The sequence below is a fragment of the Passer domesticus genome, chromosome 13 (assembly GCF_036417665.1).
Source record: "Passer domesticus isolate bPasDom1 chromosome 13, bPasDom1.hap1, whole genome shotgun sequence".
Lineage (NCBI taxonomy): Eukaryota > Metazoa > Chordata > Aves > Passeriformes > Passeridae > Passer > Passer domesticus.
This window is the reverse complement of record NC_087486.1, coordinates 16,490,465-16,508,116: the sequence shown is the minus strand read 5'-3', so window position 1 is coordinate 16,508,116 and position 17,652 is coordinate 16,490,465. Positions and strand designations below refer to the sequence as shown.

At 57.2% G+C, this 17,652-nt stretch overlaps 2 long non-coding RNA genes across 2 annotated transcripts in view; one reads left to right on the top strand and one right to left on the bottom strand.

Annotated features, from left to right (window-relative positions):
* The window catches only part of LOC135280088 (uncharacterized), a 302,017-nt gene that overhangs the window by 119,317 nt on the left and 165,048 nt on the right, over positions 1 to 17,652 (bottom strand). The gene's annotated exons all lie outside the window — the stretch shown is intronic.
* LOC135280458 (uncharacterized) lies at positions 13,437 to 15,422 on the top strand. Its single transcript, XR_010347388.1, has 3 exons — positions 13,437 to 13,504; positions 13,896 to 14,090; positions 14,501 to 15,422. It is a non-coding gene; the product is annotated as an uncharacterized LOC135280458 (long non-coding RNA).

Here is a 17,652-nt window from a genome sequence, read left to right as displayed (position 1 = left end):
CCTTCTCCTTCTCCTTCTCCTTCTCCTTCTCCTTCTCCTTTCCCCTCAGTAGGCAGCACAAGGCTGGAAATGGCACTGATTTCTCTGGGAATCTGATGGGCCCCAGATGGTTTTACCCCGCCAGGCTCCTGCCCAGGTGTCCCCCAGCTCTGGGGCCCTTCAGGGCATCTCTCCATGCCCAGGGCACCCAGAGGGACAAGCAGGATGCAAATCCATGCCTGGAGGTGGATCTGCTCCAGGCCCCATCCCCTGCCCTGCCCTGTCCCCTTCAATGTGGGGATCCAACAGCACCCCCAGGGCTCTGACACTTCACCCAAAGTGAAGCTTCATTCCATCCCAAACCTGCATTCCTGACCCCCAGGGCTCTCTGCACCCCCCACAAGCCCCTGGCAGCCGGGCAGTGCCAGTGCCCCGGGCCGAGGTTGGCACCTGCGGGGCACAGGGGGAAAAGGGGGGCTGCATTTGGGGGTCTGCCACCCAGAGCCCCTCCAGTGGCACACGGGGGTCTCCTGGGCTGGATGCAGAGCTGTGGAAGGGCAGTCCAGGCTCGGCGCTGGCTCCTGGCTGTGCTTGGCTGGCCATGCTGGCCACGGGCAGGGCTTTGTTGTCACTTTGGCCACAGCCAGACACGGGGCTGCTCTCAGGGACCAATTTCATGTCTCCTCCCTCAGCTGCTCAAGGTCCCTTTTGCTTCCCTCTGCCAGCAGCCAGGGGCAGCTCCTGGGACCCTCTCCCAGACGTGTCTGCCCAGCACCCAGGGGGACACAGCCTGGGAGTGCCACGGCAGGAGGGAAGTGCCAGCAGGGGCTGTCACTCCTGACTGCTCTTTTTGCTCCCAGCCCCGTCTCCCTTCTCTGGCTCTGTTTCAGGTTCCTTCATCTCATGCTCACCCTTGAAAAAGCTGCCAGGTCCCAGCTCCCATTGGGATGGAGGATGTTCCAGAGCCATCTGTGCCTGCCACATTCCAAGGGGAGCAGCAGCCTGATCCCAGCAGGAAAGGAAAGACCGGTGTGGTGGGGCTGGGGGCTTGCACTGCCTGTGCAAGCAGGAGAGGGGAGAGCAGAGATCCTGGGAAACCGTGTCACTCTGGGCAGTGGAGCATCTCCATGGGATTCAGGGCTGCATTCAGCTGCCCCTCCTGGCAGGTGGAATTTCAAGGCAATAAGGGAATTGCACCCGTTGGAGCAGGGAGAGAGGCTGGCAAGCATGGAGGTGTCCCCAGGACAGGGCTGGAGCTGTGGGAGCTGTGGCACTCCTGGAGATGGATCCCTGAGGGAAAGGGCAGCAGGAAAATCCAATTCCTTCCATCTCTTCTCATCTGCAGGCCCAGCAAGGGGTTTGTCTGGAGGGGAGCGGGGCAGGATCCCGTGGGAAGCCATCAAGCATGATGCTGACCATGAGGAAGGAGGTGCAGGCACTTCCAACCCCACAGAGGAGCCCCAGAGAGGGAAGAGGAGCTCTCCAGGCCCCGTCCCTGCCCCCTGAGCTGGGTTGGTTCGGGCCCAGCTGTCTCATTCCTGCACCACGAGCTGCTGGAATGCGTGGCCAGGGCTCCGGGGGCAGGGGGGTGCGGCAGATTTCCCATCTAAATCAGACTCCTTCTCTCTTAATCCCAGCTGGTACAAGTGGCTTAACCCATCGGACCAGCTCCAAATCCTCCTCTCCTCCTCCCGATCCCACTTAAGCCCCGAGTTTTCCCCTCGATAAGCTCTGATTCGCTGGGATCACGGGATTGCTCTGCCAGCTGCACACATCCAGATGCTTTGCTGCTGGGCAGGCACCCAGATGGGGATGGATGCAGCTGGGGGATCCCAAGGACCCCTCCCTTCCCTCCTGCCCTGTCCAGCCCTGCTGCTCCCTCATGGGGAGCCTGGGAAAGCAAAGCCGTGGCACTAAGCAGGGAGAGGTGCCCAAATTCCATGAAATCCACAGGTTCCTGTGGCAGGGCACAGCTCCAAACATCCCTCTGGGAGCCAGGATGGGATACAGGACCTCCTGGCCAGAGCTGGGATGGCTGGGCTGGGCCATGGGCTGTGCACGTGCTCCAGAGAATTCCCAACTGAGGCATGGAAAACAAGGGCAGGGAATGGAAAACAAGGGCAGGGAATGGAAAACAAGGGCAGGAATGGAAAACAAGGGCAGGGAATGCTCTGCTTTGCCAGGCTTATCCTTTGCAACATCCTCCCTGCATGGAATCTTCTTCCAGCCATGCAGCCATGGGCTCCAGAGGCACGGGCAGGGAGCTGGGAGCATCTCCAGGCTGCTGGAAGCTGGACCCTACAGCACTCAGCTCCTGCAGTGGGATGCTCTGATCCCAAAAAAGAGACTAAAGGCACTCCAGCCCTTCCCCTGCTGCTGCCCTGATTACCGGACAGGACAAAAGCAGGGAGCAGGCTGGGAAGGGCCTGCCTAGCCCAGGGCATGTCTGGGTCCTGTCTTCCTGCTCCAGACACATTGTCCAAGGGGAAAATCCCAACATCAGAGGGCAGGGAGCCATCACACAGGCGGGCAGTGCCCAGGCACACATTCCACACCCCCTGTTCTTGTAGGGAAATGTTCTGACAGTGCCACTCTCTCAAACTGCCCTCTCCGAGCTGGGACATCCCTGCCTGCCAGGAGTGAGGCTCAGCCTTGCTGCCTTGCAGCCATTTTGGAGGCATTTCCTTCACATCCTTCTGTGGTTCTATATTTTTGCTTTGCAGCCTGAATTTCCTAGGATGTTTGCTGCCCCAGGAAGAGGCTCTGTGTGCTTTTCCCTCTGGAAACACAGAGTACCCCCAGCATCTCATGTAGGGCAGCATGGAGGAGTGGGGAGTGGTGTAGGAGCCTGGTGGGCTCTGCTCCCACATCAGCCTTTCCTCCGTCTCTCCTACAACAGCCTCCTGCCTAATGACATTTGCCTAATTAGCAACATGCCCAGTTGTTTTCCCCAGCAGGAGAATAGGCTGCTCAGCTGAATCTCACAGAGCTGAGGGGGACCCAGAGCCCCAAAACGAGGAGCTCCAGATGACAGAGGAACATTTTTCAGGTGCTGTGCTCTGGCAGAGGGCCTTTGTTTGGGGGATTGTGCAGCACGGAAGGCCAGGCTCCCTGCAGCCTGTGTGAGACTGGGATGTCAGAGTTTGATGCAGAGCCCTGGGAGAGGCTCTGTGACGGAGAGAGGAGCCCTGCAGGAGCTGGGGAGGCTTTGGCATCTTCGGGGCTGTTTGTTCTGTATTTCCTTGCCCAATGGGCTGCACGTGAGCAGAGTGCTGAGGTCAGAGCCGGCCCTGATGCTGTGACCTTGGCTGGTGATTTTGCTGGGGAGGAGCTGGGAGGGGCTCCTGGAGAATGGCAGGCGGTGACCCTGGGTGGTAGTGAGCAGCCCCTGCCACCCCATCCCTTTCCCTTTCCCTTTCCCTTTCCCTTTCCCTTTCCCTTTCCTTTCCTTTCCTTTCCTTTCCTTTCCTTTCCTTTCCTTTCCTTTCCTTTCCTTTCCTTTCCTTTCCTTTCCCTTTCCCTTTCCCTTTCCCTTTCCCTTTCCCTTTCCCTTTCCCTTTCCCTTTCCCTTTCCCTTTCCCTTTCCCTTTCCCTTTCCCTTTCCCTTTCCCTTTCCCTTTCCCTTTCCCTTTCCCTTTCCCTTTCCCTTTCCCTTTCCCTTTCCCTTTCCCTTTCCCTTTCCCTTTCCCTTTCCCTTTCCCTTTCCCTTTCCCTTTCCCCTTCCCTTCCCTTCCCTTCCCTTCCCTTCCCTTCCCTTCCCTTCCCTTCCCTTCCCATTCCTCGTGATTCCAAAGGCATTCCGGCTGGGATCAGCGGGTGTTTGCTCCGCAGGAGCCCAGCAGAGGTGGCTGGGAGGGCTGCTGGGGATTGCTGCAGCCAGCGCTGGCTCAGGCTGTGGATGTGCCCTGGCAGCCTCGGGGGCAGAGGGAGCTCCAGATCCCAGTGACCGCTGTGGCACGGGGCAGGCACAGCAGGATTTGGGCTTGGAACGGGTTTGCAGCAGGAGCTCCCTGCCCGTTGGGCCCCTCTGCCCTCCCCCAGGGATGGCAGGCTGGAGCAGGGCTGTGGCAGGGACAGGACCCTGCTGTCACACGCCCCACAGGGGACTCGGCGAGCCCCTGATGCCAAAGCCACCGCAGGCTTCCTGGGCTATGGATCCTGGACAGCAGCAGCCCAGCCAGAGAGGCCTCTCTAGGCCAGCCCTGGGGCTCCGAGCCTGCTGGGCAGCGTGGCCACCCCAGAGCTGCCTGGGGCATCCCTGAGCAGCCCAGGGGTGAGTCTGGAGTCCTGTGCTCACATCTGGCTGTTGGTGCACAGGGCTGAGCCCAGGGCAGGGCACAGGGAATGGGCAGGGCACAGGGAATGGGCACCCCTGAGAGTGCAGATCCTGCTGCTGCTCTGCCCACATCCACAGGGAAGTCTTCCCAACACCAAGCACCGCGGCAGCTCCGTCCCAAGGATGCTCCAAGGACTCCAGGCTCCGGCCCTGAAGCAGGAAGCGATCAGTCCCCAGGACAGCTCAGCTCTGACACGTTTCCCAGGACTGAGTCTTCCACTCTTGCTTTAACCTTTCCTGGTGACTCGTGGTGGCTGTGTTAAACCATGATATGCCTGCAACATGACAGTGATTTGTTTAAAGAGCCCACACTCGTCCTTGTTAGCGCTCACTCGGGGCTCTGACACTCCTGTCAAAGCCTCGGCACATTTTTCTGTTCTCTCCCTCATTTGCTGCTGTCACCACAGAGAAATATCTGGATAACAACGGCCCTGGTGGCATTTGAGCAGCTCAGGGCCCTTGGCTTGGCTCCTGGGCCCTGCCCAGCATCCTGAGCCTGGCTCTGAGCAGCAGCAGCACCGAGGAGCCTGTGGGTACCAAAAGGTACCAAAAGGTACCCACAGACCGGAGCAGGATGCTGATCCCAAACCCTTCCACAGCCTGGATCCTGGGAATGGGCTGCACGAGGAGCAGGGGCTGTTCCTGCCCGGGGGAAGGTGGTGGACTTTGGGAAGTGAGCAGCTGTCCCAGACCCAGCGTTTTCCAGCTGAAAGAGATCCCTGCTGCCCTCTCCCTGGGACGGTGAGCAGGAAGGGGATGGTGCTGCCGAGGTGCAGTGGCTAAGGCAGCACACAAGGCCTGGGATTGAACATAACCAGGACAAGCAGAGCATCAGGGATGCAGGAGCTGTCCTCTCCAGGGAGCTGCCAGGGAGTGAGGTGCCTTTCTGAGCGTTTAAGAGCTAATGCTTCAGCGTCCAGGGAACTCCCACATGGATGAGCTTCAGGGCTGAGCAGGGCAGCGGGGAGAGGAGATTTACACTGAGGTTTGGGTAAATCAGAGTGAGCTTGGAGGTGGTGTGGGAGGGCTGGCAGCAGGTTTGGTGTGCAAACAGCAGCCTGCTCCAGGCTGAGAGTTTCCAGCCTGGATGTTGCTGGAAACGTTGGGAAATCCAAGTGGTGCCTCTGCTGTAACAGCTGCAGATAGCCCGGAGAAGGAGACAGAGGAAGGGCAGTGGAAACTGAAGTGAAAGAGGGGTACCCAGAACTGACTGCAGCCCTGCACCAGGCAAAGAGCCCTTCCCAGCCCACGCAGTCTCCTCCTGCCTGCTCGGAGCACCACAAGGAATCTCCATCGGAGCCTCCTCACACCCAGCCCGCCCCTGCACCCTTCCCAGAGGGTCCTGGTCTGTTCCCTGTGCTCCAACAAGGGTGCAGGGGTATCAGCTCCCACTCTGCTGTCTCACCTGGCACCTGGAACCCTCCATCCCGTCTGTCTTAGGCTGCAAGATGTGGCTGGGTTTGTGTATTCTATTTCCATCTGTCAGAGCTGGGGCAGTTCTCTGCTGTTCTTTGGGCAGTTTTATTTATCTCTCCCACAGCCAATCCTCCCTCCAGGAGATCTCTGCTGTCCGTGGCCACTGAGTGTCCCTGCAGGGCTGATCAAATTCCAGCATCCCATGGGGAGATGCTCCGCCCAGGGCAGGAGCCAAGCATTCCTACCTGGATACAATCTGAGCCTGGAACAGCACAGCAGCCTTTGGCACTGCATTCCCAGAGGAGCAGCTTTCTCCTGCCCTGCATTCCCAGAGGAAGAGCAGGCCCATCTCCAGCAGCCCTGGAGCTGCAGAGGAAAACTCCCCCCTTGTGCAGGATCCCTGCTCCAGCAGAAGCACAGCTGGCACTGCAGGAGGGCTGAGCCCCCATGGGATGGGGCTGTGCCACCACCCTGACCCACAGGGCTCAGCTCCTGCTCTGACTCTGGCAGTGGTTTGTTTTCTGTTTGTACTATTGCATTTGTATTTTAAATGTTCCTGTTATCTGTTATTCCTGCTCCCGTAGCTTTACTTGAGAGCCCCTTAATTTCAAAATTACAATAATTTGTACAGAGGGGTTTTACATTTTCCATTTCAGGGGAGGCTTCTGCCTTCCTTAGCAGACACCTGTCTGTTCAAACCCAGACACCATCCTGGCACACCCAAGACCCTTCAGGATCCCTGGAGCTGCCCAGGGATGCCGAGCCCAGAGCAGCCCATTTCCCAGAGATAACGTTGTATTTCCAGAGTGCGTGTAGACAAACCCGGCCAAATGTTCCCCTCCCTGAAGCCATCAAAGCCCCAATGACTCTGTAATATTTAATGGCTTGTTTTGCTCCCTAAATGATACAATGAAAAGGATTATTAATGTTAATAGCATTCTTATCATATTTTAATAGCATCATGCATAACCCAAATGTCATCTCAGCACATATTTCTCCTTCTCTCACCCAGGGTGCGGAGCAATCACGCTCCAGGGATGTGGAGAGGGAAGAGGCATCGGGCAACAGAGTGGAAAAGGGGCCTGGAGCCTGAGGAGGAGCTGGACTCGGCTGGGTGGAGAAAGGGGATGCGAAGATGAGTTGGGAACTGCTTCCCTGGCAGCAGGGGAAGGAGGAAATGCAAGAGCTGTGAGGGGAGGTGGGCAGGGAAAGGGACACAGGGTGGGCAGGGGAAGGAGGCACAGGATGGGCAGGGAAATGCTGGATGGGATGGGCATGGGAAGGATGCCCAAGGTGGGCATCAGAACAATGGGTGGGATGGGTAGGGAACGATGCCCAAGGAAAGTTTTTATGGGATGAGCAGGGGAGGGATGCAAGGGATGGGCAGGGGAAAGGTGCATTAAATGGGCAGGGGAAGAATGTGTGGGATGGGCAGGGAAGGATGCCCAAGGCAGCTCCAGGCAGGCCCCAGGGATGCACAGGAACCCCGTGCATTGAAGGAGTCACTCCTATCCAGGGGGTGAAAGTGGCTCCCATCCCCTACAGCCGCCAGATCCCGCAAAGCCATCAGGCCTGGAATGGGCTGGATCCCTCAGACAAGGGAGATCAGGCCACCAGTGCAGGGCAGGATCCCCCAGGGCCTGCCAAAGCTGCTGCTGCTCCCAGTTCTCTTACCAACACCCGTGACTCCACCAGGAGCAGCTGTCAGGGACACACTCCAATTTCCAGCAAATCATTTCACAGTCCAGAGAGCATTTCCCTATTTTTCCCCCATGCAATCCATTTTCTAGATTGGTTTAACTGTCTGAAATCACCAATTTTTCACACGGGGCTTGGTTTCCCTTGCATCCAGCCCTCACCTCCTTGCCAGGCAGAGATTGCACAGGGACCTCAAGGACATCATTTCATTCTTCCAATCCTCAGACCAAGCCATGACATTTCCACAAAGGAATTGCAGAGAGAAGAGCCAGAAAGGCTCAAGGAGAAGCCATGAGTTGCTAAACCTTCCAAATAAAGCTCTGCACCTGTAAGAACTTTGGACATGCAGAAGTTTTCACTGTGCTGTGGATGGAAATGGGTTTTCCTCCTTGTCCCGTGCCAAGGGCTGGGCACAGGCACAGCACCAGCACCTGCACACCCACGCTGACCAAGTCCTCTCCCAGACTCTAAAGCACTGCTTGTACCACCCCAAACCCACTTATCCAAGGTGCTGGGAGCATCCCCTGTGGATGTGGGGGCATTCCCTGTGGATATGGCAGCATTCTCCCGTGGATGTGGGACCATTCCCATGGATGTGGGAGCTCTCCCCTGGATGTGGGAGCTCTCCCCTGGATGTGGGAGCTCTCCCATGGATGTGGGAGCTCTCCCCTGGATGTGGGAGCTCTCCCATGGATGTGGGAGCTCTCCCCTGGATGCGGGAGCTCTCCCCTGGATGTGGGAGCTCTCCCATGGATGTGGGAGCTCTCCCCTGGATGCGGGAGCTCTCCCATGGATGTGGGAGCTCTCCCCTGGATGCGGGAGCTCTCCCCTGGATGTGGGAGCTCTCCCCTGGATGTGGGAGCTCTCCCATGGATGTGGGAGCTCTCCCCTGGATGCGGGAGCTCTCCCCTGGATGTGGGAGCTCTCCCCTGGATGTGGGAGCTCTCCCCTGGATGTGGGAGCTCTCCCCTGGATGTGGGAGCTCTCCCCTGGATGTGGGAGCTCTCCCCTGGATGTGGGAGCACAGGTGCTCACCAGTGCCAGCTCCCTCCCATCCAGCTGCTTTGTGCTGGGAGATGAAAGGGGGCAGCTTGGCTCTGACCTGCTCATATTTCACTAAAATGTTATTTTAACACTTAAAAGGGTAGAAAATACCATCGGCGGCTCCTCATTTATCAGATCGATGCGCGGGGAGCGGGGCACGCACGCGCTCCACATTAATGAGCCTGGGGGAGCGGGCAGCTTCCAGGCATGGCCCTGGCACAGCCCTGGCACAGCCCTGGCACGGCCCTGGCACGGCCCTGGCACGGCCCTGGCACATCCCTGGCACAGCTCTGGCACAGCCCTGGCACATCCCTGGCACAGCCCTGGCACGGCCCTGGCACACAGAAGCAGGGACAGGCTCGGGGGGGCTTGTCCCCTCCAGGGAAGGCCAGGGGTACTCGGTGACTCCCGTGGGACCTGAGCAAGGAAGGGAGGGCAGCAGGGGAGGAGACCCAAGGGCAGGGATGGATGGGATATTGGGAATGAGGAATTGTTCCCTGGCAGTGCCCAAGGCCAGGCTGGACACTGGGGCTGGAGCAGCCTGGGACAGTGGGAGGTGTCCCTGCCATGGCAGGGGTGGGATGGGATGAGCTTTAAGGTTCCTTCCATCCCAAACAATCCCGTGTGGAGGAAGTGCAGATGCTGAGCTCGTCTTCCCACAGGACACATTCCCACAGCAACGTGGTGGCTCCAAGAGCCTGAAAGGGGCCACATAGACACAGTCCCATGGACAACAGCAGTGCCAGGCACTGCCCACCTCCAGAATGCCCTGGGGATGGTCACAGGGACAAAGACACAGCACCAGGAATGGAAACACAGCCCCAGGGATGGTCACTGGCACAGGGATGGAGACACAGCCCCAGGGATGGAAACACAGCCCCAGGGATGGTCACCCTGCCTGGACACAGCCCCAGGGATGGTCACTGGCACAGGGATGGAGACACAGCCCCAGGGATGGTCACCCTGCCTGGACACAGCCCCAGGGATGGTCACCCTGCCCAGCAAAGCCTCAGGCACTGCAGGAACTTTGTCCCCACCTCCATCTCCATGTGGACATCTCTGCCCATGCACTGCCCACCCTCAAAGCCAAGGACAAAGGACAGTTACAAGGATCAGGCAGTGCCAGGAGGACTCCAGGGAGCAGGGCTGGCTTTGCTTGTTCAACACCTCCGTTAATAATCCTGGCACAGAGAGTAAACAGAAGCAGCAGCTGTGAGGGTCTTGCAGGGACTTTCCAGTTTCAAAGCAATATTTGGAATTTTTCACAGCCCTCAGGGCACTTGCGAAAACAGCTTTGAGTCCTAAAGGTCTCAAAGCTTTAGGACAGTGATTTTACTCATCACATTTTCTTCTCTGACTCAGAACACATCACCAGAAGGCTTCCCAAAGGGCCTCAGAGACCACGGACACAGGGAACTGAGAGATTCCAGAGCTCCACAGACACTGAGGTGGGAATGTCCTCACTGACCACACCCAGAGCTGCTCCAAGGGTGGAGTTACCTGTGCCTGATAATGGCTGTGAAAATATCAGAGATGCCATCATGTCCTGCCTGCCTTCACACAGGACATGCAGTGAGTCAGAAAGCCTTTTTCCATGAGATTTCCTACAATCTTTTCAGCAGCTACTGGGACTTGGGGGCATCCCATAATGGATCTTGAAGCATCCCCGTGGTGATGCAAAGCAGCCAGAATGATACAGGGAGTCCCCAGGGACCCCCTGTTCACAGAACTTGCACTAGAACTGGTGTCACACAAAATGTTTTCACGCAACTGAGTGAAAAAAAGAATCAGAGAAAAATCAAGAGTTTTGCAGAAATGCAGAGGAGTTTTTTTAAGGCAGAAACAAAAGTGATATTCCCAAGTGGTGTTGGCTGGAAGGAGTGAGACACCACTCTCCTAAATAGCACGCCCCTGGGATTTACAGAGGAAACCAAACTGGGGAAGAGCTCAAAATCCCAAGGAGGAGAGAGGACCCCACTGAGCTGGCAGGAACGTGATCCACTTGGAGAAACACAGCCAGGCCACTGAGGAGAGAATGACCCAAATCCCAGCTGAGGCACTGGTGATGCCCCAGGTTTAGCTTTTATATTTTTCATGTTCTGTGCTGCTTTAGGCTGTGGGTCTGGGTTCATATTATGGGATGGTGAGCTCTGTTCATAGAGTAGGGAGACAAAACAATTCCTGCTCTAGCTGGGGACCAAGGACAAATGATCCAAATCTCAGGCCCAAGAGCACAAACAACGTGGGCTGAAGAGAGGAAAACGAGAAGGATGGGACTGCATGGGCTGGAGCTGGACAATTAACTCCAATATGCAAATGGAGCAGAGCTGATCACAGTGACAGACCCTGTGAGAGGTTGTGCATTTTGGGATCATTTTGGTTCATCTGGGGTGCAGCCCTGACTGGGCTCTTGTGCTGCCCAAGGTGGATCCATGGAGGCCTCCTAATAAATCCCTGCTTTATTCTTTAGCTCTGTCTGGTCTCTGTTCCAGGCCAGCCTGCACAGGGCATCACTGGCAGGGGAGCCCCGTGGTGCAGCGAGGCTGAGCAGGGCTGCTGAAGGGGTCTCACCACTCTGCTGCTTCCCCTCCTCACCATCCATCCCAGTTTCCAGAGGGTTGGAGCCTGCTGAGGCCCCTCTCCTGTTGGCAGAGCTTTGAGCCAGGCTGGCTCCCCACGAGCCCTGGGGATGCTGCCCTTGGGAGGGTGGCGATGCCTGCAGGGAGATGAGCTGGATCAGTGCCTAACCAGAGGTTTTTTAGGGTTGTACAGCCCAAAATGCAGCCTCTATCCCAGTTCCCTGGGATTCCAGGAGGCCTGGATGCATTCCAGCATTGCCCATCCTGGAGCAGCTTCACCCATTCTTGCTGGGACAATTCCAGCCTCAGACCCTGCAGCCACAGCTGGACCATCCTCCCACAGGCCCTGGGCTCCCTGCAGAGCCTCTGGGTGGTTTTTCTGCCTGCTGGGGCAGGGATTCCCTGCAGGAAGGCAGCCCAGGGGCTGAGCCCTGGAATGGGGACAGGAGCTGTGCTCAGGGAGCAGCTGTGCCGGGATCCAAGCGAGGGCTGTGGGCATATGGCAACCCATTCGCTGCAGGGAAAAATTAAATTACCCACGACTATAAACCAGTCAATTTAGAGCCATATCCTGACTGTAATCAGGCAATAGTGTTTCATTTACTGCCACTCCAGCAGTGCTGTGAAGGAGCAGAGCTTTGAGGGGTGCCTTTGGGGACACCCCGGATGCAGCCAGGTTAACAACAGGGGTGAGGTGCCACGACTGGGAGTGTCCCAGCAGCCCCACCCTGCTGGGGCAGCCCCTGCTCTTGTCCCACTGCTCTCAGGCTCACCGAGGGCACTCCAGGCTGCAGGACGTGCAGCTGAATGTCACATCAGCCTAATGGGCAGCTGCCTCATTTCAGGTTCCACAGCCTCATTTTCCAGGCGCAGATGAGATGTTTGTGCCACGGCTGGGCTGCCTGTCAGCGGGAAACGCTGCTGCTCTTGCCTCTCCTTGCTGGAACGTGGAAAATGGAAGGATGCTTTGTAACCTGGTTATGTGGACCCTGAACATCTTTCAGCTCCTGCCTTTTTTTTTTTCCTATTTTTTTTGGCTTTTGGGGTTTTTTTGTTTGTTTTTTTATGGTTTGGTGGTTTTTTGTTTGTTTTTTGGTGGTTTTTTTTTTGTTTGTTTTGTTTTGGTGTTTTTGTTTTTTGTTTGGTTTGGTTTTTGTTGTTGTTGCTGTTTGTTTGTTTGGGGGGTTTTTTGTTTGTTTTTTGGGGTTTTTTTTGTTTGTTTGTTTATTTGGTTTTGGTGGTGGTGGTTTTTTTTGTTTTGTTTTGTTTCTACTCATGTAAATGGGATGAGCCTGGCTTGGATGTAGGGATGGGAGGTTTGCCCAGAGCAGCTGTGGCTGCCTCTGGATCCCTGGCAGTGCCCAAGGCCAGGCTGGACAGGGCTTGGAGCAGCCTGGGACAGTGGAAGGTGTCCCTGCCATGGCAGGGGTTGGAATGAGATGAGATTTAAGTTCCCTTCCAAGCCAAACCAGGCCAGGATTGTGTGATGATGAGGATTCCTGTTTCTCCAGTGTTGTCATTCCTCAGGGACCCCATCATCCCTTCCCCGAGGGCTGCACCTTTCCAGCGACACCGAGGCTGCAGACACCAGGCAGCATTCCCACAAACTCCCTGGAGTGAGGCACCAAAAGCTCTTTAACAGGAGCTGTGGAGGAGGGGGCTGTGATCATCCCCGAGGCTCCACGACGAGCTGGGCAGGATAGAGAGGGAGCAGAGAGGAGCTTAGGCACCCTTTGATGCTGCAAAGCACTCTCCAGCCTTGGCTGGCTCTCTGCAGCCCTTTTCCCTTCAAAGCAGACCCAGGCAGAGTTCGGCTCCATCCCCGTGGATGGGGGAGCGTGCACAGGGGTTCTTTGGGGAAGCTGTGATAACAGCGAGCAGGGAGCAGCCCCCGCTGGTCAGACCTGCTCTCCCTGCCCTTCCCAGCTTCCTGCTCCTCACCCAGCCCTTTCCCTGCCCTGTGGCTGCTGTCTGCCCCTGTGGACGTGAGCCTTGCCGGGTGCCACGGGTCCCTCCCCGCTGCAGGAATTGCAGGGTGCAGAGTCAGGGGCAGGCCAGGGCAGAGGCTCCAGCAGCTCGTTTTTAGGTCAGAGCACAGATCCCGTGTCCTGCAGCACCTGTGGGCACAGCAGCACCAGGCTGGCTGCAGGAAATCATCCCCAGCCGTGCCCCTGGGCACCCTGAGTGCTGGGGTTTGTGCTCTGTGCCCCACAGGTGCCTCAGGGAGGGGGCAGGAGGGACGTGCGGGCTCAGCAGTGTTCCTGGCACCAAATCACCCCGGGGAAGTGCTTTGGGAACCGGCTGGCCTGGCCACATGGAATTCCACTGCAGGAAGGAGGATTTAAAACCACAGCACCTGCAGGTGCTGATTGACACCCCACCCCCCCAGAGGGATGGGACAGAGCCAGGGAAAAGGTCACCTCTGACATCGTCCCCTTCTCTCTGCACAAAGGTGTTGGGCACAACCTGCAGGGCTCTCCAGGAACCCTGGGAGGGATTCTCCTGTTGGCTGGGGGGGCTCTGTGGGACAGGCTCAAACAACACCATGTACAGGTCATGGAATCATGGAATGGTTTGGGTTGGAAGGACCTTAAAGCCCATCCCATTCCACCCCCTGCCACGGCAGGGACACCTTCCACTGTCCCAGGCTGCTCCAAGCCCCATCCAGCCTGGCCTTGGGCACTGCCAGGCGTGGGGAAGCCACAGCTTTGCTTGACCAGGCCTTCCCCAGGCTGATCCCCTTCCAACTCTACTGTTCCTTCACTGTGAATTTCACATATATCGAATTTTTCTGTTTTCTGACTTCCTTTTCCCACCCTGCTCCTCTCTCCACCCAAACACAGCCAGCATTTCCCTGCTGAACAGGAGAGCTCCCTCTGACCCTTCCCATGCTTGTGCTGGGCTCAGTCCTCTTGGAAAACCTTCAGGAATTGCTGCCACCAACACTCCTTGGAGCAGGGCACGGGCTGGACTCTCCACACAAGGATTTTCTTGCTGACTGACAGCAAGAGCTGCTGAGACACCTCCCGCAGGAAAGGGTGACATTGTTCCACCACTGGGTCATGTTCCCTCTGCTCCCAGCCCTGCCAGGGACCCAGATCAGCTCCCCACAGCTGTGCACAATTGCCTTTTATCCAAGCTGAGCTCCATTAACACCTGCACCTGGAAAGGAGCTGGTTGGGCTCCTCAGAACCAAGCTATCCCTTGTTCCCACCTCGTCTCAGGAGCTCTGCCCCCTGGGTCCTCACTGGCACTGCCACGTGTCCTGGCAGACAGTCCCCTCCCCAAACACACCCAGAGCTCGCCTGGGGCATTGCTGGGGTGTGACAAGCACCAGCAGGGTCCTGCCCACCCTCACCCTGACTCTGAGGAGGGCATGAAGGGGGCTGGGGCTGTGCGCCACACTGAGCCTGATCCTCCTGCTCTGCTCTGCTGGTCTGTGCTCCAGGGACCCTGAGTCACCTTTTCCATGGGGAAATTCCTGCTGATATCCACCCTGAGCCTGCCCTGAGTCCCCGGTGGGACACAGGGACATGTCTGCTCCCAGGAATGCACCCAGACAGCCTCGTGCCTCTGCAGGTGTGGGTGTTCTCCCAGGAATGTCTGCAGCAGCGTCCCCTTTGCCAGCTCTCCCCATCTGGGGCTGCTCAGGGCCAGTCAAGCCCCAAGATGAAAGCCTTTGGATCCTGACTCATCTCAGCACTGGCTGTAAACTCTGGAATTCCAGTTCCCCATCCTCTGGAGGAAGCTTTGGGCTGGTTTGGGAGGAACCCCAGGGTTTTGCATGCTCCTTTGCATGGCAGATGAATGGCTGGGGCTCCTGCAGGGCCAGGTGGATCCTTCTCCTCCTGAGGACACAGCCACGCCGTGCTCCTGCAGCACTGGTGCCACCTGCGGCCGTTTCACCTGCCAAAAATCCCCTGGAAATTCAGGTTTAATCTGCTGTGAACTCCTCCAAACGATCTGTCCCTCCAAAATAATGCTGCGTTTTGATGGGTTGGTGACAAGGACATTTAATCCTGCGAGTTGATCCTTCCGTTCATTTGACTGGTGGCCCTTTCATGTCAAAACTCTTCGAGCCAGTGAGTGAGAGCTCAAAGGCTGCTGGTAAATTGTCAGCCCCGCGCCCTCGGAACAGGTCCAACGTGTTGTGCTGCTGTTTTTTCCCCAGGGAATAATCACATCCCTTCTGCCTGCCCTGCGCATGCACGGGAGGTCGGGATTGTTATTTCTGATGAACTTCAAGGCACCTCTTGCCGCAGAAATAACATTTCTGTGGGTTTATTTATTTATTGATCTGCTCCCTTCCAAAGCGAAGGGAGAAAAAGAGGCAAGGCAAAAAGGCAGAAGAGAGGGAGATGAAGAACTAGGAGGGGGAGGGAGGCCAGGGAGATGAGCACCAGCTCAATCCCGGCTGCCACGGTTTAATCAAAGGTTTCCACAAAGGGAGACCAAATCTTTTCAAATTTGTCCTCAGCCCTTTGTTGTGAAGCCACAGCCCCCGTTGCCAGGCCCAGGCGAGCCAGGGCTGGGAGCTGCTGTCCCCAGAGGCCACGGCTCCCTCTGTGGGGTGACAGCAGACTTTTGGCTCTGAGCTAGGAGCAGGGACCGAGCTGGCAGCGGTGTCTGATCCCGGGCTGAGGGCTGGGTGCTGCTCCAGGTGAATCCTGCGGGAACGGCAGCAATTGCTGCTGGATTTCTGCAGGCTGCCTGACCCTGGGGAAGCACAGCAGCACTGCCAGGGCTTAATTGCAGATGGGTCTCAATGCACCCTCTGCAAAGGGGCTGATTCCTGCTGGCAGCCTTTGGGAGGAGTCGTCTGCTGCTGTTCCAGTAATGCTTCGTGCTTCCCACACCACAGGTCCCTCCGAGCTCCCAGGACCTGCAGGCTCCCTCAGCACCTCATCCAGGCTCCTGGATTTCCTCCAGCTCTTTCATTTCCTACCAGAGGCCTTGGTGGCAAACAGGATCACCCCTTCAGCCCCAACCCAGAGCTCACAGGGTCCTGCCTGGCCCCTCTCACCCCCCTGGGTGGTGCCACTATTGACTCCAGGGTGCTGAAGCTCTGCCAGTCATGTCTGTGCCAGGGGAAACTCCAACAGGACAGAGAATCCTGGAGCCACTGAGGTTGGGAAAGGCCTCCAAGCCCACTGAGTCCAAGCTGTGCCTGATCCCCACCTTGTCCCCAGCCCAGAGCACTCCGTGCCACCTCCAGCCCTATCCAGGACACCTCCAGGGATGGGCACTCCAAACCCCCCTGGGCAGCTCCTCCCCATCCCTGAGCACCCTTTCCATGGGGAAACTCCTGCTGATGTCCACCCTGAGCCTGCCCTGGCCCAGCCTGAGGCCGTTCCCTCTGCTCCTGCCATAGGATCCTGCACTCTCATGGCCCTGGCACATGGGTCATGATGGCCACACAACTCTGCCCCATCAAGGGCTGGAGCCGTGTCCAAAGCATGTTTCCCCCAGGTTCTCCCAAGTTGGGACCTTCCCACAGAGCTGAGCCCTCCCTGTGGAGCAAGGGGGGCCACCAGCCCCTTCTAGGGCACAGGAAGGCTGGCAGGGATCTCCTGCCCTGTATCTGCACCGAGCAGCCACTGCTGCACTCCACAGCCCAAGAGCCTTTGAGAGGAAGAACTGTGATGTTAATTCATCCAGGGCAGACCCCAGATAGGAAAGGGCTGATAAGAGCCACCACAAGGGCTGATAAGAGCCACCACAAGGGCTGCTGGAAGCAGCAGATAAGATCTCAGTTCTGCCATCATCCCTGTGTAATGCAGCTCCATTGTGCTGCTGGGTCTGGAAATGAGAGCTGAACTCAACCCTTGTCTGGGAAAAACCCAGCCTGAGGGAATAACCACAGAGAGATCCACATCCAGCAGAGAGATCAGCACCCAGGGCACAGAACTGACCCTGAGATCCACACCCAGGACACAAAACTGACCCTGAGATCCACACCCAGGGCACAGAACTGACCCTGAGATCCACACCCAGGGCACACAGCTAGCTCTGAGATCCATGTGCCCATCACTGCACAACATGAGATACAGATCCGAGTGATGCTGGGGGTTCCAGGAGTGGCAGCTGGTGGGGACATGGTGGTGACCACCGTGCCAGGATCCTGCAGGAAGGGATTGGGACAGGATGTTACCAAACCAACCTTTTGCAGCAGGATTTCACCAGGCTTTACTTTAGGAAGAAATCCTTTACTGAGGAAGAAATTCTGCCCTGTGAGGCTGGTGAGGCCCTGGCACAGGATGCCCAGGGAGGCTGTGGATGCCCCATCCCTGGCTAGGGTGGACAAGACCTTGAAGAACTTGCTCTAGTGGGAGATGTCCCTTCCTACTGCAGAGCGAGTTGGGGTGAGATGATCTTCAAGGTCCTTTCCAGCCCTTAACACTCTAAGATTTATGGGCTGGATTTCTCCCAGCCTGGTGTTGACTCAGGAGGGCCTTGCAGGGCAGGGGGAAGTACCGTGGGCAAAAATTAGGATCTGGCAGGAGCTGGAAGTGGAGAGGACCTGATTAAACAAGGAGCAGTGGGAGGTGGTCCTTCCACTCCTCCAGTGAGCCACCTCCTGTCCCTCCACACTCCAGCAGC